The sequence below is a fragment of the Artemia sp. Qi Xiang Cuo genome, chromosome 5, assembly GCF_049724085.1.
Source record: "Artemia sp. Qi Xiang Cuo chromosome 5, ASM4972408v1, whole genome shotgun sequence".
Taxonomy (NCBI): domain Eukaryota; kingdom Metazoa; phylum Arthropoda; class Branchiopoda; order Anostraca; family Artemiidae; genus Artemia; species Artemia sp. Qi Xiang Cuo.
Genome location: NC_142798.1, coordinates 59,585,958 through 59,609,015, shown reverse-complemented (window position 1 = coordinate 59,609,015; position 23,058 = coordinate 59,585,958). Strand labels below are relative to the sequence as shown.

The 23,058-nt window shown below is 33.7% G+C and overlaps 1 long non-coding RNA gene across 1 annotated transcript; it reads right to left on the bottom strand.

The window, feature by feature from the left end:
* Window positions 1-615: 615 nt before the first annotated feature.
* On the bottom strand, window positions 616-22,006 carry LOC148952331 (uncharacterized). Its single transcript, XR_016141801.1, has 2 exons — window positions 21,881-22,006; window positions 616-882 (listed from the first exon to the last, which is right to left on the bottom strand). It is a non-coding gene; the product is annotated as an uncharacterized LOC148952331 (long non-coding RNA).
* Between the last annotated feature and the right edge of the window lie 1,052 nt (window positions 22,007-23,058).

Here is a 23,058-nt window from a genome sequence, read left to right as displayed (position 1 = left end):
TTTGGTTTGAACGTAGTAGCTCATTGTAAGCCCATGAACTAGCAGACGGTCTGTTAGCTAAATGATATTCAAGGAACTTTTATTAGTCGCAGTTAGTCGAGTGTAATGAATGCTTTCTTTTGTTATTCAAGTGAAGTAGTGTTGTAGTTGACTGAAGTTACTGGCAATATAGCAATCAAAAGAATCTCCTAAAATGTACGGGTAGTTGCTCCTATGAAATTGAAGAACCTTGAAGAGAAATTAGAAATAAGTAAAGTTTCTTTGCATTTTATGTAAAACGAAAAAGCAGCTTCGCTTTCACCATAAGAAAGTATTCGTTTTTTCCATATAAAAAGCATTCGCGAAGTGAAGTAGTCGTTTAATTGAGTGAGGCTAGTGACAATCTCGAGCATCAAACCAATTTCCTGAAATAAACTTTTAGTTGCTCCTGGGAAATCGAAGAAGACTCATAAATTGTTACAAAATTAAAAGTCTTTGTCTTTACCATGTGCAAAGCATTTCCGAAGTCCAGTTTTTCACTCACGTGAAGCTAGTATAATTTCAAGTGAGCAAAGAATTTCTTTAAATCTAATGATATGAAATGCATGAAATGAAATCGTGGGAAACTCATAAAAATAACAAATACAATTAAATTTATTTACATTTTACATGATAAAACTTAGCTGTCACCAAAGACAAAGTAGTAGCTATAGTATTAAGTTATTATTCTTTATTTTTTTCGGAAAACTCCGTTCTTGATTCATAGTGTCCAAGATCATCTAATCCGGCTTGCATATTAATAGCTGTACCAGGTTTTGCATTTCTCGAAGCTTCTGATCCTGCATTAATTCCATGCTGCATCCAACTCGGAAGTTTGACATCAGTTGTCGGCCTCTCTTCGCCCTGAAAGTTTAATCGTTCATTTTTCAAGCAGAAATGCAACTTCAGCATAAATTCTTACTCTACCCCGTATGAATAAAACAATTCGATCAGAAAAGAAAGTTTTCTTTTGAAAAGGCTAACAGGATTTTTTTTTTTTTTTTTTTTTTTTTTTTTTTTTTTGCAATGAAAGTTTCCAAACAAAATCTTAGGTACTTGGCGCCTTTGAACAAAAACCGTGTAGTGAACGGGGTCCACAGGTCTCATTTGTATGTCACCCAAGTATCACTATTTTTGAAAAGTATGCTTGCGCACTATCAATTTGTATACGCGTGTATGGCAGGTATTATACAATGTACCAGAACGTTGTATTAGAACCAAAAGGATCGTAAAATTCTGCTTTTACTCGACAAAGAGTGGTTTCCATTGGCTGTCAGTGCAGCTTTGACTACAGGAATAAAATAAAACTTTCTCTTTCAATAATTTTACGTCAAGGGTCTCTGATTAGTTGAAAGTGATGCCATGTGATCACTTCCATACAATCGAAGGCCATTTCAAGATTCTTCTAGTTTAGCACTTCTGGTACAGCTTCTAATACCCACCATACATGCGCATGCGCACTTACAGTAGCCTATAGAAAAGGATTCGTCCAAAATAGTGATACTTGAGTGCAAGGCGGTATTCGGGGGCGGGGATAGGGTGTTTGAATCCCCACCACCTCACCCCCGAAATGTTTGTCCGACTTGTAAAAACGTAACAAAAAATTCACATAAACAAATTATTGGTGCATTAAAAATAATGCTACCCCCCCCCCATCCCGAAGAAAAATCCTGGATACAGACCTGCTTGAGAGGTCTATTTTTAAAATGATCGTGATAATTATGAACAACGTTCGCCACCCCGAAACAAATCTGGAATGATGTCTTCATTTTCGAGGTCATTTATGTGTCTAAATCAGTGCTGGATAATATTAAATAATTGAAAAAAACATATATACACCAAAAACATGTATTTTTTTTTAATTGATGAGAAAAGTTTTTCTCCAGAGTAGTAGTAGCTCCAAAATCTCAACTAGGAAAATCATTTGTGGTAACTAACTGTAAATAAAAAGCAACTCGTTCTAACAGTAAAAGTAACTGTTAAAAAAGAATTTAATAACAATAGTTTATCGACTTTTTCTTATGTTTCCAAACATGTATATTTAGTTTAAAGTTGTCAAGAAACAGTTACGAACCTGAGAAAAAATGCACCATTCTAAATATATAAAGTTCATTAATTTAAAGCCTGCGCTTCAAAACCTATTAGAGTGAGAAAATTTGCATAAATTTTGTGAGAGGAGTTAAAAAAAACCCTTGATGAGAGGGATGATTTCGGGAAAATTGTACGATTAAATTCGAAAATATTAAATTTTATTTTCTCGCGAAGAATTGTGACACATGCGTGTTCTTTTTTCTTTTTATCAGGGGTTGTATCGATACTGTGATCGTATATTATCGAAAGAGGGCTCATAAGAATACAATTTAAGGTTATTGTAATCTCTGTTACTTTTTAACCCAAGAGGTCAAGCCAGAGCAGTCCCGTCCCGATTTCTCGCGCATGTTTTTGCAAACCAATTATTTTCGTCTGAACAGGGCCAAAATGGTATAAAATACAAATTATGAGATTGCCAATCGGCTCAGAGCTATTGAAAAAAAAATGAAAATAGCCTTCCAGTCTCAGAGGCCGTGCTGGCGCACGGTATAACATTGTAATTGCGAACGAATTGTCTGTAAAATTTCCAACTGGGTATATTTACTGCACCAAAAAAGGCTACTAGGGGAACCAAAAATGCTGAAATAAAACCGAGGTATGACAAATAATAGAAAAAACAAAATCTGAACGTTTATGTTTTGTGACAAAGCATTCCCAAATTATTTGTAAACTATTAATTATTCTCACAGGTCCGGTAATTGCTGTAAACCTCAGGCTTATAAACAGAACAATCCTAATTAGAAACAAGCTTCTACAAAGAGTTTTTTACCTCAAGATCAGTTAAACCATCCGAAAGCCCACTCTCACAAAGTCTTTTATATGAGATATTATTTTCGAAACTAATCGAAAACCCTCGCACGTTCGTAGCTGGTCGGCAGCAGGGGTTTCAATTTTCCTGTACTTAGAAAACATAGTTCCCCCTTGAAAAATCTTCCAAAACCTATTACAAAGCTGTTTTGACGAAAGATTATGAAATTTGCCCTTCCTAGCTTAGTGATTGCCCCTCCTCCCAAGAGAAATTACTGGTTGCACCAATACACCCTTGTACGAAAAAGAAATCGTAGTTTAGTCAATATTACAACATTTTTCGCGCTTATCAAATTGTTTTTGCAGGAATACATTTTTAAGAAAATTAATGAGAAGTCAGTAGTAGGGAAAGGGGTACCAGCCCCACGAGTCACCCCTGCTGCCACCTACAATTGAGTGCGCATGTGCCTAACCATATAGACAATGTATTGATCCACAAGAGGGGAACTAAATTTCTGAGAACTTGATTTGCATAATCGAGGGGAATTATTGATTTACGAAAGGGGAATAAAGAAACAAATATGGCTTCTTTGATCTTAGGTCTGAGGGTTAAACGCTTTTTAGGTCAGAGAGAAAAATTAATATTCTAACGAAACCATAATAGTGTAGCTACGAACATTTATGAGATGAAGAGATTAACGCGGGAAAGGGTTTCCTAGAAATTTCAAATGTGACGGGCAAGGATGCCAAAACAAAAGGAACACGCAGAAATAACGTTTAGGGATTATTTGGGCGAAACCATTTTAGGCATTTTAGAAGATGATTTAAGCGAAACCGATTGGAGCATTTTAGAAGATGATTTAGAATAGGATTTGAGGGTGAAACTCTGTGGTCGTTATAATACACAAGATCCATTTGAACAGTCTTGTGAGGTCCGCTACCCCAACAACCCCCCTACCCCAACACCAAAGGGCCCCGACCCCCCTACCCCAACCCCGAAAGAACGCCCTGGCCCCCAAAGGCCCCACGGACCCCCAAAGGCCCCCCGATCCCCAAATGGCCCCCCGAACCCCCTAACCCAACCCCGAAGGAACCCCCCGGCCCCCAAAGGCCCCCGGACCCCAAAGACCCCCCCCGATCCTCCAATGGCCCCCCGGTCCCCCAAAGGACCCCCAAGCCCCCAAATGCCCCACGGGCCCTCCAAAGGTCCCCGCACCCCCATTGCCCCACCGAGCCCCTCTCTTCCTCCCTCCCTTATTGAATTTTTCAAAGTTTTTTCGGACTGAATTTTTTAGACTTAGAAATTATCCAACATTTTCCCGGTTTTTTCTTTGACCCATTGGCATAGAGTTTTAGCCTAGAGTCTTAGCTTAGAGTTTTTTTTAGAGTTCTAGTTTACTTTAGTAATAGTTAAGAGTTTAGTTTTTAGCTTAGAGTCTTAGCTTAGAGTTTTAGTTAGAGTTGAAGTTTAGTTTAGTTTTAGTTAAGAGTTTAAAGTTTTAGCTTAGAGTCTTAGCTTAGAGTTTTGTTAGAGTTCTAGTTTAGTTTAGTAATAGTTAAGAGTTTAGTTTTTAGCTTAGAGTCATAGCTTGGAGTTTTTGTTAGAGTTCTAGTTTACTTTAGTAATAGTTAAGAGTTTAGTTTTTAGCTTAGAGTCTTAGCTTAGAGTTTTAGTTAGAGTTGAAGTTTTCTTTAGTTTTAGTTAAGAGTTTAGAGTTTTAGCTTAGAGTCTTAGCTTGGAGTTTTGTTAGAGTTCTAGTTTAGTTTAATAATAGTTAAGAGTTTAGTTTTTAGCTTAGAGTCTTAGCTTAGAGTTTTAGTTAGAGTTCCAGTTTACTTTAGTTTTAGTTAAGAGTTTAGAGTTTTAGCTTAGAGTTTTAGTTAGAGTTGAAGTTTAGTTTAGTAATAGTTAAGAGTTTAGAGTTTTAGCTTAGAGTCATAACTTAGAGTTTTTGTTAGAGTTCTAGTTTAGTTTAGTTTTAGTTAAGAGTTTAGAGTCTTACCTTAGAGTCTTAGCTTAGATTTTTAGTTAGAGTTGAAGTTTACTTTAGCTATAGTTAAGAGTTTGAAGTCTTAGCTTAGAGTTTTAGTTAGAGTTGAAGTTTAATTTAGTTATAGTTAAGAATTTAGAGTTATAGCTTAGAATCATAGCTTAGAGTTTTAGTTAAAGTTATAGTTTAGTTTAGTTTAAGTTAAGAGTTTAGATTTTTTCTCTTAGAGTTTTATCTTAGAGTTTTTTTTGAAGTTATAGTTTAATTTATTTCTAGGTAAGAGTTTAGAGTTTTAGCTTAGAGTCTTAGCTTAGAGTTTTTGTTAGAGTTCTAGTTTACTTTAGCTTTAGTTAAGAGTTTAAAGTTTTACCTTAGAGTCTTAGCTTAACGTTTTTGTTAGAGCTAAATTTTACTTTAGTTTTAGCTGAGAGTTTCGAGTTTTAGCTTGGAGTCTTAGCTTGAAGTTTTAGTTAGAGTTCTAGTTTATTTTATTTTTAGTTTAGAGGATAGTTTTTAGATTTGAGACTTAGATTCTAATTTTAGTTAGAGTTGAAGTTTAGTTTAGTAATAGTTAAGAATTTTGAGTTTTACCTTAGAGTATTAGCTTAGAGTTTTAGTTAGAGTTCTAGTTTAGTTTAGTTTTAGTTAAGAGTTTAGAGTTTTACCTTAGAGTCTTAGCTTAGTTTTAGTTAAACTTATAGTTCAGTTAAGTTTTAGTTAAGAGTTTGGAGTTTTTACCTTAGAATTTTAGAGTTTTAGCTTAGAGTTACTGCTTAGAGTCTTAGTTAAAGTTGTAGTTTAGTTAAGTTTTAGTTAAGAGTTTAGAGTTTTAGCCTAGAGTCATAGCTTAGAGTTTTAGTTCAAGTTCTAGTTTACTTTAGTTTTAGTTAAGAGTTTAGAGTTTTACCTTAGAGTCTTAGCTTAGAGTTTTTGTTAGAGTTCTAGTTAAGTTTAGTTATAGTTAAGAGTTTGGAGTTTTAACTTAGAGTCTTAGCTTAGAGTTTTATTTAGAGTTGAAGTTTACTTTAGTTTTAGTTAAGAGTTTAGTAATTTAGCTTAGAGTCTTAGCTTAGAGTTTTTGTTAGAGTTTAGTTTAGTTTAGTTTTAGTTAAGAGTTTAGAGTTTTTAGCTTAGAGTCTTAGCTTAGAGCTGTTGTTGAAGTTTTAGTTTAGTTTAGTTTTAGTTAAGAGTTTAGAGTTTTAGCTTAGAGTCTTAACTTAGAGTTTTAGTTAGAGTTGAAGTTTGGTTTAGTAATAGTTAAGAGTTTAGAGTTATAGCTTAGTCTTTTAGAGTTCTAGTTTAGTTTAGTTTTAGTTATGAGTTTAGAGTTTTACCTTAGAGTCTTAGCTTAGAGTTTTAGTTAGAGTTGAAGTTTAGTTTAGTTATAGTTACGAATTTAGAGTTTTAGCTTAGATTTATAGCTTAGACTTTTAGTTAAAGTTGTAGTTTAGTTAAGTTTTAGTTAAGAGTTTAGAGTTTTACCGTAGAGTCTTAGCTTAGAGCTTTAGTTAGAGTTGAAGTTTAGTTTAGTTATAGTTAAGAGTTTAGAGTTTTTAGCTTAGATTCTTAGCTTAGAGTTTCTGTTAGAGTTCTAATTTAGTTTTAGTCAAGAGTTTAGATTTTTACCTTAGAGTCTTAGCTTGAAGTTTTAGTTAGAGTTGAAGTTTAGTTTATGTTAGTTTTACTTTATAGTTTTAGCTTAGAGTTCTAGTTTAGTTTAGTTTTGGTTATGAGTTTTACCCTAGAGTCTTAGCTTAGAGTTTAGTTAGAGTTGAAGTTTAGTTATAGTTAAGAGATTTAGATTAGAGTCTTAGCTTAGAGTTTTAGTTAGAGTTGAAGTTTAGTTTGGTTATAGTTAAGAGTTTAGAGTTTTTAACTTAGAGTCATAGCGTAGAGTTTTAGCTTAGAGTTTTTGTTAGAGTTCTAGTTTAGTTTAGTTTTAGTTTAGAGTTTTACCCTAGAGTCTTAGCTTAGAGTTTTAGTTAGAGTTGAAGTCTAGTTTAGTTATTGTTAAGAGTTTAGACTTTTTAGCTTAGAGTCATAGCTTAGAGTTTTTAATAGAGTTGAAGTTTATTTTAGTTTTAGTTAAGAGTTTAGACTTTTGACTTAGGTTCTTAGCTTAAAGTTCTAGTTAAATTTGAAGTTTAGTTTAGTTATGGTTAATAGTTTATAGATTTATCTTTGAGTTTTAGTTAGAGTTCTAATTTAGTTTAATTTTAGTTAAGAGTTTAGAGTTTTACCTGGGAGTCTTAGCTTAGAGTTTTAGTTAGAGTTCTAGTTTAGTTTAGTTTTATTTAAGAGTTTAGACTTTTACCTTAGAGTCTTAGCTTAGAGTTTTAGTTAGAGTTCTAGTTTAGTTTAGTTTTAGTTAAGAGTTTAGAGTTTTATCTTGGAGTCTTAGCTTAGAGTTTTAGAGTTATAGTTTAGTTTAGTTTTAGTTAAGAGTTTAGAGTTTCACCTTATAGTCTTAGCTTAGAGTTTTAGTTAGGGTTGAAGTTTAGTTTAGTTATAGTTAAGAGTTTAGAGTTTTACCTTAGAGTCTTAGCTTAGAGATTTTTCTTAGAAGTAACAATTTTTTCGTTTATGAGAGCAAGTTTTCTGTCAGAAGTAGCAATTTTTCCTTTCACAATAACAAATTTTCTCATCAAAGTAACAATTTTTTCCTTAACACTAACAGAGTTTTAGTAACACTAACAAATTTTCTCATCGAATCAACAACTTTTTCATCAATACTAACAAACTTCTACTTAAAAATATCAAATTTTTCCTAGAAGCATAATTTTTTTCCATTTATGATAAAAAGTTTTCAGTCAAAAGTAGCAAGTTTTTCTTAACACTTACAAATTTTCTCATCAAAGTAACAATTTTTCCTTAACACTAACAGAGTTTTAACTACAGCTATCAAATTTCTCTTAGAAGTAACAATTTTTCGTCAGTGATAAAAAATTTTCTGCTAGAACTAACAAGTTTTATGTCAAAGATAACAAATTTTTCGTCAGTGATAACTATTTTTGGATTGTGATAACAAGTTTTCTGTCAAAGAACCAATTCTTTCTTAAAAGTAACAATTTTTCGTCATTGATAACACAATTTCTGTTAGAATTAGCAAGTTGTCCAGCAAAGATAACAAGTTTTTCTTAGAAATAGCGAATTTCTTCTAACAACACCATGTTTTCCATCAAAGATAGCAAATCTTCTCTTCGAAGTAACAACTTTTTCCTTAATACTAACAAACCTTTACTTAACACACCCAATTTCTCTTGGAAGCTACATTTTTTCATCAGTGATAACACGTTTTCTGCTTGAGCTTGCAAGTTTTCTCTCAAAGATACCAATTTTTTTCTTAGAAATAGCAATTTTCATTATGATGACAAGCTATCTGTTAGAAATAACAAGTTTTAAGTCAAACATGCCAAATTTTTCTTGGAATTAACAATTTTTCGTTGATGATAACAATTTTTTCTGTCAGAAGGAGCAAGTTTTGCTTAACACTAACAAATCTTCGCATCGAAGTAACAACTTTTTCTTAATACTAATAAACTTTTACTTAACACTATCAAATTTCTCTTAGAAGTAACAGGTTTTTAACAAGTTTTCTTTCAAAGTTAGCTTTCACTACGTTTAAGTTAGGTTCATCTAACCTCCAAAACCATAAGTTAGGTTAGGTATGAATAAATATTAATAAGTAAACAGAAAAATTTCATCATGTTTAAGTTAGGGTAGGTTAGATCAGCTTATCATGAGCGCTCATGATATGCTAACCTAGCCTAACTTAACCTAACCTAACTTAATCTAACCTAACCTAACCATAATCGTCGGAAAATCCCCCCAGGTCAAGTTTGTACCATGTTTAAGTTAGGTTAGGTCAGCTTATCATGAGCGCTCATGATAAGCTAATCTAACCTACCCTAACTTAAGCATGATGAAATGTTTCTGTTTATTTATTAATATTTATTCATACCTAACCTAACTTATGGTTTTGGAGGTTAGATGAACCTAACTTAAACGTAGTGAAAGCTAACTTTGAAAGAAAACTTGTTAAAAACCTGTTACTTCTAAGAGAAATTTGATAGTGTTAAGTAAGTAAGTAAGTAACTCTAAGCTAAGACTCTAAAACAAGACTCAAAACTCTTAACTATAACTAAACTTCAACTCTAACTAAACTCTAAGCTAAGACTCTAGGCCAAAACTCATAACCAAAACTAAACTAAACTAGATCTCTAACTAGAACTCTAAGCTAAAACTCTAAATTCTCAACTATAACTATAACTAAACTTCAACTCTAACTAAAACTCTAAGCTAAGACTCTAAGCTAAAACTCTAAACTCAACTAAAACTAAACTAAACTAGAACTCTAAGCTAAAACAATAAAGTAAAACTAAACTAAACTAAACTTCAACTATAACTAAAACTTCAAGCTAAGACTCTAAGGTAAAACTCTAAACTCTTAACTAAAACTAAACTAAACTAGAACTCTAACAGAAACTCTAAGCTAAGACTCTAAGCCAAAACTCTAAACTCTTAACTATAACTAAACTTAAACTCTAACTAAACTCTAAGCTAAGACTCTAGGCTAAAACTCGTAACCAAAACTAAACTAAACTAGATCTCTAACTAAAACTCTAAGCTAAAAATCTAAATTCTTAAATATAACTATAACTAAACTTCAACTCTAACTAAAACTCTAAGCTAAGACTCTAAGCTAAAACTCTAAACTCAACTAAAACTAAACTAAACTAAACTAGAACTCTAAGCTTAAACTATACAAAAAACAAAACTAAACTAAACTTCAACTCTAACTAAAACTTCAAGCTAAGACTCTAAGTCAAAACTCTAAACTCTTAATAAGAATTAAACTAAAATAGAACCCTAACAGAAACTCTAATCTAAGACTCTAAGCTAAAAACTCCAAACTCATAACTATAACTAAACTAAACTTCAACTCTAACTAAGACTCTAAGCTAAGACTCTAGGCTAAAACTCTTAACTAAAACAACTAAACTAGAACTTTAACTAAAACTCTAAGCTATGACTCTAAGCTAAAACTCTAAATTCGTAACTATAACTAAACTAAACTTCAACTCTAACTAAAACTCTAAGCTAAGACTCTAAGGTAAAACTCTAAACTCTAAAAAACCCTAAGCTAAAACTCTAAATTTTTAACTATTACTAAACTAAACTTCAGCTCTAACTAAAACTCTAAGTTAAGACTCTAAGTTAAGACTCTAATCTAAAACTCTAAACTCTTAACTAAAACTAAACTAAACTAGAACTTCAATAACAACTCTAAGGTAAGACTCTAAGCTAAAAACTCTAAACTATCAACTAAAACTAAACTAAACTAGAACTCTAACAAAAACTCTAATCTAAGACTCTAAGCTAAAACTCTAAACTCTTAACTAAAACTAAACTAAACTTCAACTCTAACTAAAACTATAAGCTAAGACTCTAAGGTAAAACTACAAACTCTTAACTATAACTATACTAAACTAGAACTCTAAAAAAAACTCTAAGCTAAGACTCTAAGGTGAAACTTTTAACTCTTAAGTAAAACTAAAATAAAGTATAACTTCAACAAAAACTCTAAGCTAAGACTTTAATATAAGACTCTATGCTAAAGATCTAAGCTTCAAAATAAAAGTTAAAGAAGCTAGAATTTTAACTAAAACTCTTAGCTATGTCTAAAAGCAATAGATCTAAACTCTTAACTATAGCTAAAATAAGCTTTAACTTCAAATAAAACTCTAAGTTAAGACTCAAGGGTAAAACTCTCAACTCTTAACTATAACTAGACTTAACTTCAACTCTAGCTAAGACTCTAATGTAAAAACTCTAAACTCTTAACTAAAACTTAACTAAACTATAACTATAAATAAAACTCTAAGCTATGATTCTAAGCTATAACTCTAAATTCTTAACTATAACTAAACTAAACTTCAACTCTAACTAAAACTCTAAGCTAAGACTCTAAGGTAAAACTCTCAACTCTTAACTATAACTAAACTTAACTTCAACTCTAAGCTAAGACTCTAAGGTAAAACTCTAAACTCACAACTACCCTAAGCTAAAACTCTTAATTTTTAACTATTACTAAACTAAACGTCAGCTTTAACAAAAACTCTAAGCTAAGACTCTAAGTTAAAACTCTAAGCTAAAACTCTAAACTCTTAACTAAAACTAAACTAAACTAAACTAGACCTTCAACAAAAACTCTAAGGTAAGACTCTAAGCTAAAAACTCTAAACTCTTAACTAAAAATAAACTAAACTAGAACTAAACTCTAACAAAAACTCTAAGATAAGACTCTAAGCTAAAACTATAAACTCTTAACTAAAACTAAAGTAAACTTCAACTCTAACTAAAACTATAAGCTAAGACTCTAAGGTAAAACTACAAACTCTTAACTATAACTATACTAAACTAGAACTCTAAAAAAAACTCTAAGCTAAGACTCTAAGGTGAAACTTTTAACTCTTAAGTAAAACTAAAATAAAGTAGAACTTCAACAAAAACCCTAAGCTAAGACTCTAAGCTAAGACTCTAGGCTAAAACTCTAAACTTCTAACTAAAAGTTAACTGAACTACAGCTCTAAATAAAAATCTTGGCCACGATTCTAAGCTAAAACTCTAAATTATTAACTATAACTAAACTAAGCTTTCATTACAACTAAAACTCTAAGCTAAGACTCTAAGGTAAAACTCTCAACTCTTAACTATAACTAAACTTAACTTCAACTCTAGCTAAGACTCTAAGGTAAAAACTCTAAACTCTTAACTAAAACTTAACTAAACTATAACTTTAATTAAAACTCTAAGCTAAGACTCTAAGGTAAAACTCTTAACTCTTAACTAAAACTAAAGTAAACTAGAATTCTAACATAAACTCTAAGCTAAGACTCTAAGTTAAAACTCTAAACTCTTAACTAAAACTAAACTAAACTAGAACTTCAACAAAAACTCTAAGCTAAGACTCTAAGCTAAAACTCTAAACTCTTCACTAAAACTTAACTAAAACTACAACTTTAACTAAAACTCTAAGTTAAGACTCTAAGCTAAAACTCTAAACTCTTAACTATTAATAAACTAAACTTCAGCTCTAACTAAAACTCTAAGTTAAGACTCTAAGCTAAAACTCTAAACTTTTAACTTAAACTAAAGTAAACTTCAACTCTAATTAAAACTCTAAGCTAAAACTCTAAGGTAAATTTCTAAACTCTTAACTAAAACTAAAGTAAACTAGAACTCTAAAAAAAACTCTAAGCTAAGACTCTAAGGTAAAACTCTAAACTCTTAACTAAAACTAAAAAAACTAGAACTTCAACAAAAACTCTAAGCTAAGACTCTAAGCTAAGACTCTAGGCTAAAACTCTAAACTCTTAACTAAAACTACAACTTTAACTAAAACTCTAATTTTAGACTCTAAGCTAAAACTAAAAACTCTTAACTATTACTAAACTAAACTTCAACTCTAACTAAAATTCTAAGCTAAGACTCTAAGCTAAAAACTAAACTCTTAACTATAACTAAACTAAACTAGAACTCTAACAAAAACTCTAAGCTAAGACTCCAAGCTAAAACTCTAAACTCTTAACTAAAACTAAAGTAAACTTCAACTCTAACTAACACTCTAACTAAAACTCTAAGCTAAGACTCTAAGCTAAAACTCTAAACTCTTAACTAAAACTAAAGTAAACTTCAAATCTAACTAAAACTCTAAGCTAAGACTCTAAGTTAAAACTCTAAATTCTTAACTAAAACTAAACTAAACTAGAACTTCAACAAAAACTCTAAGCTAAGACTCTAAGCTAAGACTCTAGTCTAAAACTCTAAACTCTTATCTAAAACTACAACTTTAACTAAAACTCTAAGTTAAGACTCTAAGCTAAAACTCAAAACTCTTAACTATTACTAAACTAAACTTCAACTCTAACTAAAATTCTAAGCTAAGACTCTAAGCTAAAAACTAAACTCTTAACTATAACTAAACTAAACTAGAGCTCTGACTAAAACTCTAAGTTAAGCCTCCAAGGTAAAACTCTTAACTAAAACTAAAGTAAACTTCAACTCTAACTAAAACTCTAAGCTATGACTCTAAGCTAAAACTTCAAACTCTTAACTAAAACTAAAGTAAACTAGAACTCTAACATAAACTCTAAGCTAAGACTCTAATCTAAAACTCTAAACTCTTAACTAAAACTACACTAAACTAGAACTACAAAAAAAACTCTAATTTAAGACTCAAAGCATAAAACTCTAAACTATTAACTAAAACTTAACTAAAATATAACTTTAACTAAAACTCTAAGCTATGATTCTAAGCTATAACTGTAAATTCTTAACTATAACTAAATTGAAATTCAACTCTAACTAAAACCCTAAGCTAAGACTCAAAGCTAAAACTTCAAATTCTTAACTAAAGCTAGACCAAACTTCAACTCTAACTAAAACTCTAAGCTAAGACTCTAAACTAAGACTCTAGGTTAAAACTCTAATCTCTTAACTAAAACTTAATTAAAATATAACTTTAACTAAAACTCTAAGCTATGATTCTAGGCTAAAACTCTAAATTGTTAACTATAACTAAACTAAACTTCAACTATAACTGAGACCCTAAGCTAAGACTCAAAGTTAAAACTTCAAACTCTTAATTATAGCTAAACTAAACTTCAACTCTAACTAAAACTCTAAGCTAAGACTCTAAGGTAAAACTTTAAACTCTTAACTAAAACTAAACTAAACTAGAACTCTAACAAAAACTCTAAGTTATGACTCTAAGCTAAAACTCTAAACTCTTAACTATTACTAAACTTAACTTCAACTCTAACTAAAAATCTAAGCTAAAACTCTAAACTCTTAACTAAAACTAAACTAAACTAGAATTCTAACAAAAACTCTAAGCTAAGACTCTAAGCTAAAACTCTAAACTCTTTACTAAAACTAAAGTAAACTTCAACTCTAACTAAAACTCTAAGCTAAGACTCTAAGCTAAAAAATAAACTCTTAACTATTACTAAACTAAACTAGAACTCTAACAAAAACTCTAAGCTAAGACTCTAGGCTAAAACTCTATGCCAATGGGTTAAAGAAAAAATCGGAAAAATGTTGGATAATTTCTAAGTCTAAAAAATCTAGTCCGAAAAAACTTAAAAAAATTCAATAAGGGAGGGAGGAAGGGAGGGGCTCGGTAGGGTTTTGGGGGTGCGGGGTCTTTTGGAGGGCTCGGTGGGGCTTTGGGGGTGCGGGGTCCTTTGGAGGGCCCGAGTGGCATTTGGGGGCTTGGGGGTCCTTTGGGGGACCGGGGGGCCATTGGGGGATTGGGGGGGGGGGTGTTGGGGGTCCAGGGGCCTTTGGGGGTTCCTTCGGGGTTGGGGTAGGGGGTCAGGGGGCCATTTGGGGATCAGGGGCCTTTGGGGGTCTGGGGGGCCTTTGGGGGCCAGGGGGTTCCTTCGGGGTCGGGGTAGGGGACTCGGGGTCCTTTGGGGTTGGGGTAGGGGGGTTGTTGGGGTAGCGGACCTCACAAGACTGTTCAAATGGAACTTGTATATTATAACAACCACAGAGTTTCACCCTCAAATCCTATTCTAAATCATCTTCTAAAATCATCTTCTAAAATGCTTCAATCGGTTTTGCTTAAATCATCTTCAAAAATGCCTAAAATGGTTTCGTCCAAATAATCCCTAAACGTAATTTCTGCGTGTTCCTTTTGTTTTGGCTTCCCTGCGCTGTCACATTTGAAATTCCTAGGAAACCCTTTCCCGCGTTAATCTCTTCATTTCATAAATGTTCCTAGCTACACTATTATGGTTTCGTTAGAATATCAATTTATCTCTCAGACCTAAAGAGCGTTTATCCCTCAGACCTAAGATCAAAGAAGCCATATGTGTTTCTTTATTCCCCTTTCGTAAATCAATGATTCCCCTCGATTATCCAAATCTAAGTTCTCTGAAATTTAGTTCCCCTCTTGTGGATCAATACATTGTCTATATGGTTAGGCACATGCGCACTAAATTGTAGGTGGCAGCAGGGGTGATTCGTGGGGCTGGTACCCCTTTCCCTACTGTCAGTGCATTGAGGCAGCGGGAAAACAGACAGGTTTCGATTTTTCAACTTTAGCTAAGAAGTAATAAAAGAGGCTAGAAAGCAAAACAACTTAAGTCGAAAATAGAAATTTATTGTTACCATTAATTGTTGCTGTTGTTATTAGCTGCTAAGTAGAAAGTAAGTTCGGGAAGTATGTATATTAATGATTCAGACAATTACAGCTATATATTTATTGGGAAGAGTTTAGATTAATTTTTTCCAAATTATAATTTTAACTAGAACAATAAGGTACTCTTCTTTATCGTTCTCCACTGTTTTATTTTCTTTTAGTTGAAGTGGGCAATAAACAATTTGTCTTATAGATAGATGACAAAAGTTCGTCTATTTTCTTCTTAATGATGAGAACGTCAATCAAGGAAATCCCCGGAAATTTCACAAAACAATTTTTCGAAATTTAATTAAAGCTCTCACGATTACTTGCATTTCTTTTGTTTTCTTCACACTGCACATGTATTTTGCAATGCTCACGTTTTTTGCACTGGCGAAATAAAGCTTGTTAATTCTTGGTTATTCATCAAATAATTCCTTCAAAAGTTTCTGAAGAACGGCTGTAATTACAGTGCACATCTTAATAAGCTGTACTGATGAAAGTATCTCACGAAATCGTTCCAGAAGAAATTTTTAGCAGAATAGGACTGGACTAATAGAAAATTACAAATTAATAAAATGAAGAGGTCGGTAACTGCTGAAGTTAAAAGTCACAGGGTGGGAAAGCAATTGGACTTAGCTACCCAAAAAGTCAAAAAGTATCGAGTCTGTATGAACATAGGACCAACAAATTGGCTGGAGGCCAGGGGTGCTAATTGGGGAAGGGACCATTACCTCCTTGATTTTGAAAGCTACATTTTTTGGTGTTTCAATTGAAAGGAGAATCAAAACAAAATCTCCCCTTGCTAGGTTCTGTAAATATTTTTTTTTTACTATATCTTCATTTTTTGTGAATAAAAAAAAACATTGTCCCACCCCCTAAATTTCCGTGTACTGGCCCCACTTATGGTAGTGTATAAGAAAGGGATAGTCATAAAAACTTCAGAGGGGACTCTTTTGATTAGAAACTGGAAGTTCTAGTGCCCTTTTTAAGAGTCAAGAGTGAACAGAAGACAACCAACTGCCCTCCTACGCCCCTTTTTAGCCACCCTACCCCCAAAGAAATCAAATCAAAACCTTGAAATAACCATTTATTCAAAAAAGTCTAAGATAAATAACTATGCCCCTTGGGGTGAGATGACCCAATACAGACGCTTGTAAATTATGCAAGTTGCTTAGGGTGTATGTATGTATGTATAAGGTTTGTTGTTGGGAAAAGAAGGCATGTTTAATCCTAGGTCTCCAAAAAATCTTAGGATATTAAGGTGGAACTTTCAGCAAATGCTAAGGTGGAAGTTAAACAAAATCAAAACACACTGTGTGCAGCCCCCAAGACGTAAAAAAATTAAAATAAATAAAAATGTACAAATACATTCTACATGATATTCTACACCATACATTCTGACCATATATTAGAATCTAGGTAGAATATTCCAAAACTACTTCTTTTCTTCATTATTCTTGTTTCTCATACTTAGTTTTGTCTGTTCAATTTTGCATGTGTTGGGGGATTTTCCACTATAAGAATTTTCCAGGGGTTTTTCTCCCGGGTAATTTTTCGGGAGAAGTAGGCCTAGCACTGTTTGTTGAAACTATTAGCCTATCAGATTAATCAAATGAAAAAGAGAGAAAATTGTTGGAAAAAAGACTGGAAATGATGGGTGTGCCCCCCCCCCTCCGATGCCTATTCCCACATTGATCTGGACAAGCTTCCTAGAAAAACCTAACAAGTTCTGCCCATATACCTACTTTTGGAATCTTCGACCCGCACTAATAGTTTTTTATTTCACTTTCCCGTTAAAAGATTATATACACATAGCGAAAGCAAAAAACAAACAACGTGACATAAATCGTGAGTGAGGATTTTCATTCAGATTTTATTTGCCCATATAAGACTCAGGTTTATATGGGCATATACTGCAAGAAGTAAAAGGCCGCCAATCAAACAATAAAAACTACCAAAACTACACTTTACAAAACCAATTGAGTGGCACTCAAGAAATGCTACCATCCCTTCCTCCACTGTTTGTCACGAAATTCACTTTGTATTTACCAAACTTAATAGAGAAACGAAATTTTTTCCGACCCCCCGTTTTACTATTATTCTATTTCGTTTCAATGGTAATTGAATGCACATTTCCAAGTTTCTTTTTGTGAAGGGAAAAAGAATCTAAATTGACACCCCTCGCCATATCGGCTGTATTTCTGCTCCTTCTTAAACTGCCTGTCGAATTTTACGTTAGTCGAGAAGTTGTGCTTTTTTACCATTGTTTTCCTCTCTCGGCTCATTTTTTAGTCAGGTTTTCATAAAAGACTAACATGCGAATTAAATGAAAGAAGAAAACTTTTTGGAGGAGAGGGAGTGGGTGTTGAAACATGAATTTTGACAACAAATTGCAGTAGCAAAAATAGATTGATGAAAACATCTTTTTTGGAGATAATTAGAATCCAAAGCTAAAAGCCAAATGGTTCTTTTCAAAACCCTCTACAAGTAAATAATAATATCATTAAACGTGTACGTGCCATTTTCTTATACAAATTGAAATAAGTGCATGGAAAAGGCTTAATTTAGAAACCCCAGTAGAAAAGAAAGAGTAGAAGCAAGCACAGCTTATAATACTTGATCTGGGTAATAAATATAAACCAAAATCAATGCCCTTATACGTTTGTTGTCGTCATACAAACTAAGAACATTTAACGTGGAAGAGATAGCCGGGTGTTTTTCTGTACTGTTCCTCCTTTAATAAAGGTGTACAGATTTGAGGGTGAAAATACTTCGTCAGACCCGTGTTGGATTATATATCCATTTCTGAAGGTTTTATTCCCGCAGCACAAATTTGGTGGCGATGGGTACTTGAAAATCCTTTTTCCCCTGGGGCCTAATAATTAGGGATGTACACCGATTCTTCAAAATTTAACTCACCTAGCTAAACAGCTTTTCTAGGTAGCAATGACCCCGAAGGAAGAGCTTTGCCTTCTAGTTAAATTGCTTGACTTAGGGGAGAGGTGGGTAAACTAGACCTACATGTGCCATGCAGCCCGCCCAATCATACTATGAAGTATGCAGCCAAATGTGTTTTGGTATATTTTTGACAATTATTCCCGCAAAATTCTCGATGAGGGGATTTTTGCTATTTTGGAAAGTAGTTTAGTTAAGGAAACAAAACCTCAAAAGACCCTTACAAGGTCTTCTGAAATACCTATCTCAAGGGGTAGATAAAGTAGATGGTTTTAGGGGCTGTATTAATTATAGGGATGGAGGGGCCAAAAACACCTGTGAAGGAGCCAATTCTCTCTGGTGTTCCTCCAAAATACTAATCCTGAATCCTTTCCTGTCTATATCCACCCCTTCCCTTTCGAAGGGGAACAGGCATTCAATGGATTTGGGACAAACTTTATGCTATAAAAGGAAAACTTTCGTAAATAGGTTTACAGCACACAAGAGACCCAACAAAACTGTTATGAGATTCATAGCTGGGTTAAATACAGATAATATGAAGAATTCGGAAAAATGTATCTTAAATTAAAAAAAACCTAATGTGGCTTAGAAACACTTCTCAAATAATTTGATTTTGGGTTACAAACACAGGAGTCAAAGAAAAGTAGACTCAAACCAAAATTAGAGAATTTTTTCTAAGGTTAATACACCTTTCCAGAGTATAATTTCAGCTCTGAATTCATTCTTAAGAGTTTTCTTTTCCTCGCACAACGATTTTTTAGGATAATAAAAAACCCTTCATTTAGAACGTTGCCTGGGTTAAGTGGAAAGTAGTTGAGTGAAGGTCATTGCTTAAGTATTAATTTCTCACAAATCTTGCGTCAGCCGATAAAAATGATCTTATTTGGTAATAACGCCAAAAATTTATACGGTCTTTTTAAATGAAAGTTGTATTATTAAGTTTTGTATTATAATTTATTTAATTTCGTCAAAACACACACACGAAGCTTATGATTTGTGACGACGTGCCCTGTTTGCCAATCACTGGCTACGCGTGATCACACGACATCGCCTGTTCCATCTGTTCTGCAAGGAGTTTCTGCATCCAGTTGCGACGGTATGCTCACGTTGTGGGATAAGTCATTCTTTCATAATGTTTTAATCCCATCTCACCAACAGTGTCGAGGAAAATAAGAAAGTAGTCGGACAACCATGTACAATATGGATTTACAAATATAAAGGAACGTGATGGGATTCCTCGTCCTAACTGCATGATTTGCACTACCAAGTTAAGCAGTGCTTAGCAAGCACGAGCGAAACAAAACGAATATTTCCTTCAGCTGCATAGAGATGGAAAACACAAGAACATAGCGGTTGCTGAATTCAAGGTGAAGAGAGCAAGATTCGATGAAAGACCATTCCGGGCATTGGATCCGCCAACCAACCAATCCTCGCATCATCGTACAAAGTTGCTTACCTGATCGCAAAGCAGTTCAAAGCAAGCTGTGATGAAGATGGTCAATTTCTTGTTGGAAAAAACAGCTGAAGCTAAATTACCCCAAGTTCCTCATTATAATGATTCCATCAGCAACAGAGGAAATGACATGATCAAAGATATCTGGGCTCGAGTAGTTGCAGATCTGATTTCAAACTCGGCAAAATTTAGCCTTCAGCTCGATGGGACCGCAGACGTTTCCAATCTAATACAGATTACAGTAGTCGTCGGCTATGTGAAAGACGGTGTGACAAAAGAAGCATTTTTATTTTGTAAGCCCGTTACAAAGATGCATCTGATGTAAAGAAATTTGATGATGACTTCTTCAAAGGCGACATCATTTCGTGGGACATGGGTTCCGTAGTTCCTATGAACGGAGCTCCTGCCATGTTGAGAAGAAAATCTGGTTTTGTTGCGCTAGTGAAAGCCGATGCACCACATATTATTTTTACGCATTTTATTCTACATAGGCATGCGTTGGCAAAAAATTTGCATCCAAAACTGTAAAAAAAAAAGTATTAATAATGGTAGTGGACTGCGTGAACTATGTGGGGAAAACATTCTGAAGAACCGAATCTTCAGAGAGCTATGTAAGAAAATGCTTGGTGAATTCAAGGTACTTCTGTACCATTCTATTGTTCGGTAGTTATCCCGTGGATAGGCGATGATTTGTGTCTTCGTCGTGCATTGTGGAATTAACCCTGTCTTAGCAAGAGCAGCAACATTTGCATTTAGATTGGTTCCAAAGTTTCGATTTTGTTCCCATCTTATCATACTTGACTGATATCTTCGCAGCCCTAATTCATCTCAATAACCAAATGGAGTGTGTTGGAGTCAATTTTATCGAAGCGGAAGAAAATATGAAGGATTTTACAAAAAAAAACTACCGACCGTGGCGTAATTTCGTCAAAATCTTTGGGGGGGGGCGGGATAATTGGAGCCCATTTTCACAAATCAAGTGAAAATGACAGTGAAAAATGAGTCACATAGAACCATAAAGGCAAAGATATACTAAAGAATACTGCCCCGTTTCTATAGAGGCTTGAATAATGCAAGCTTATCTTATTTTTGACAATATTTTTGAAGAAACCAAATTTAAGCTTAGGGTGGCAAATTAGGGTCTGGGGGGCATTTGCCCCCCCCCCTGCCTCATAGCAAATTGTGCCCCTGGCTACCGTTATAGAAAAAGAAGCAAATAGAAAAAAATAACTTGGCAAACTTCCACTGCTAGATGACTGCATAAATAAGAATGAAGATGTATCTAGAATAGGAAACATATCTGTGCCCACAAAACTGAAGCAAGCAGTCGTCACACTGCTACATGAGCTTGCAGTCTTTCCACGGATACTTTGTTACAAGAGTCATGTCCGGCATTGGCAAGACAACCAGTTACAATTAGCGTTGAGACAGCAGATGTCAATGATTAATGCCTCAACGAGATCATTGAGATTCATAATTCAACTGCAACTATCCAGAGCAACACCACTCTCAGCGTTTTGGAGTCGACAAATGGTAGTGTCCCCTGTTACTGGTATGAAAAATCTGGAATTTTCTGTAACTTTTTTTTAAGGATGCTGGACATAGAAACGAAGAAAAGAACAGACTTCATTGCGAAACTGACATATGAATTACATTTGCCAAGATGGAGCTATACATTACTGAACTGGTCTCTGAAAGGTAACATCATAAGGCGCACTTATTTGCAGTAGGTGATAAACACTCATTATGTTTCGTGTATGCTTCACACTTCGTATAAACATAAACATATAAACATATATGTTTTAAATTAAAAACAAATGTTTCATTATTCTAATTAAAAAGAGTTCAATGAACACGAATACGAAAATGGGCGGAGGGTCATTAGCTCCAACAAGGTTAAGAATAACTGATTTAGAATTTCCCAATTTTCCTTGATTATCCCTTTCGTATGGTAACAGAATTTCCGCTCAACTGTACATATTTATGAACAGCTTGAGTTTAATCAGGTGGCGAGCCTGTTCCACCAGTCTCTGTCGTGTAACACACCAGTATTGCTATTTTGCACAATTAGTACCAAGAAAATGGCGCCTGTGCCACCAGTTTTAGAACTGTACCACAAGTCTCAAATCTAGACTGCCACTGCCATGAGTTTCCTTTTCGAGTAAATAAACATATGATAATTTGGTGCATTGTCAGAAATGCGAATATGGTATTTGAAAAGGGAATGAAATAAGGAATCTAATAGTACTACAATTATTTTGTCAAGAAGTTTCCCTCTGAGATGGCTTTGATCTATAATATTACCCACCAAGGAAAAAGTTTGCCCACTCTGACATGGGGTATTACTTACAAACCGGTCCTACAAACAAGGATCTTGCGACATGCTTCTCTAATTGCTGCAAATTATTATTGTTGCCAATTATTGCCTCCTACCTTTTTTTCTGTTTCTTCAAGTTTTCCTCCAGGTGCAGTGGGGGTTGACATTATTGTTGGGTGGTTAAGTTCCTGCTTGGAAGACTATTATATTAAACTGATCAACTTACGTAAATTCATTGCAATAGCATATTCAACGTGTATCCTACGATTAAATTGGTTAATAAATTTTTATAGATGTCACAGGCTGTTCAATCTGAACTGGGAAAATTTCCTTTTTCCTTTAGCGGTTGGAATAGGAAAAATTTCATTTTTCCTTTTTCCGTCATGGATTTATCCATGTTTATGTGGATTTTTCTACCCCTGCCATGGATGTTGGAAATGACATGGATTGTCATGGATTTCCTTTTTCTTAAATGGATTTCTCGTAAAATCATGGATTTTGCTTAGAAATAACGAGTTTTACTTTTTCCATACGGGATAAAAGTGCTGTCACTCTGAAACAGAGAATCTTGTGTGGTCTCAAATGGGTTCATATGGCTCACAGATGGCTTCGCCAATATACTGAAGAAGCACGGGGAATTCACTATTAATAAAGTAGCAGAGTGTGACTTCTTTCTACCATGCCCAAAAACAGAAAGAAGAGATTTTTCCCTGTTCTTGCCCATGCTTTTTTTTTTTTTTTGCAGAAGAGACACTGAGAAAATAGACGACAGAATAAAAGATTAAGAAAAAGCTTTCAGCACACATTTATCCACGTGCCTCACATATCCGTCACACTCAGGCTGTATAAAGGTTCCTTCGCTTAATCTAGGCTTCAGTATACTTTAATTTGTGAGATCTACGAAAGGTTTGTATATATGTTGCCAAAGGTTCATTTGGTAAAGGTCTAAAATAGTGGCTCTTCAGGAGGAGATATGCTAGAACAGAAAGAGAGACGCTTTTAAACTGCTAATGTTATGTTCGTTTCTATAGTTTTGTTTGCTTTTTTTTACAGGTCGTCTGCAGCCACCCTTCTAATGGTTTCGTATAGCCCTAAGCTATGTAAAAACTAACGTAACAATCGATAAAAATCTAATCAAAATCAGATAAAATGAAAAAATACAATGAAATAAGATTCGTTTATGCGTGCTGTATATTATAAATTAAGAGTTCCATCCTTTTTGGTTAGTTTTGAATATAGCCTGTGGTTATGTGAAACCATTAAAAGGGGCTAGAGATAAAGTTTCCAAAACATG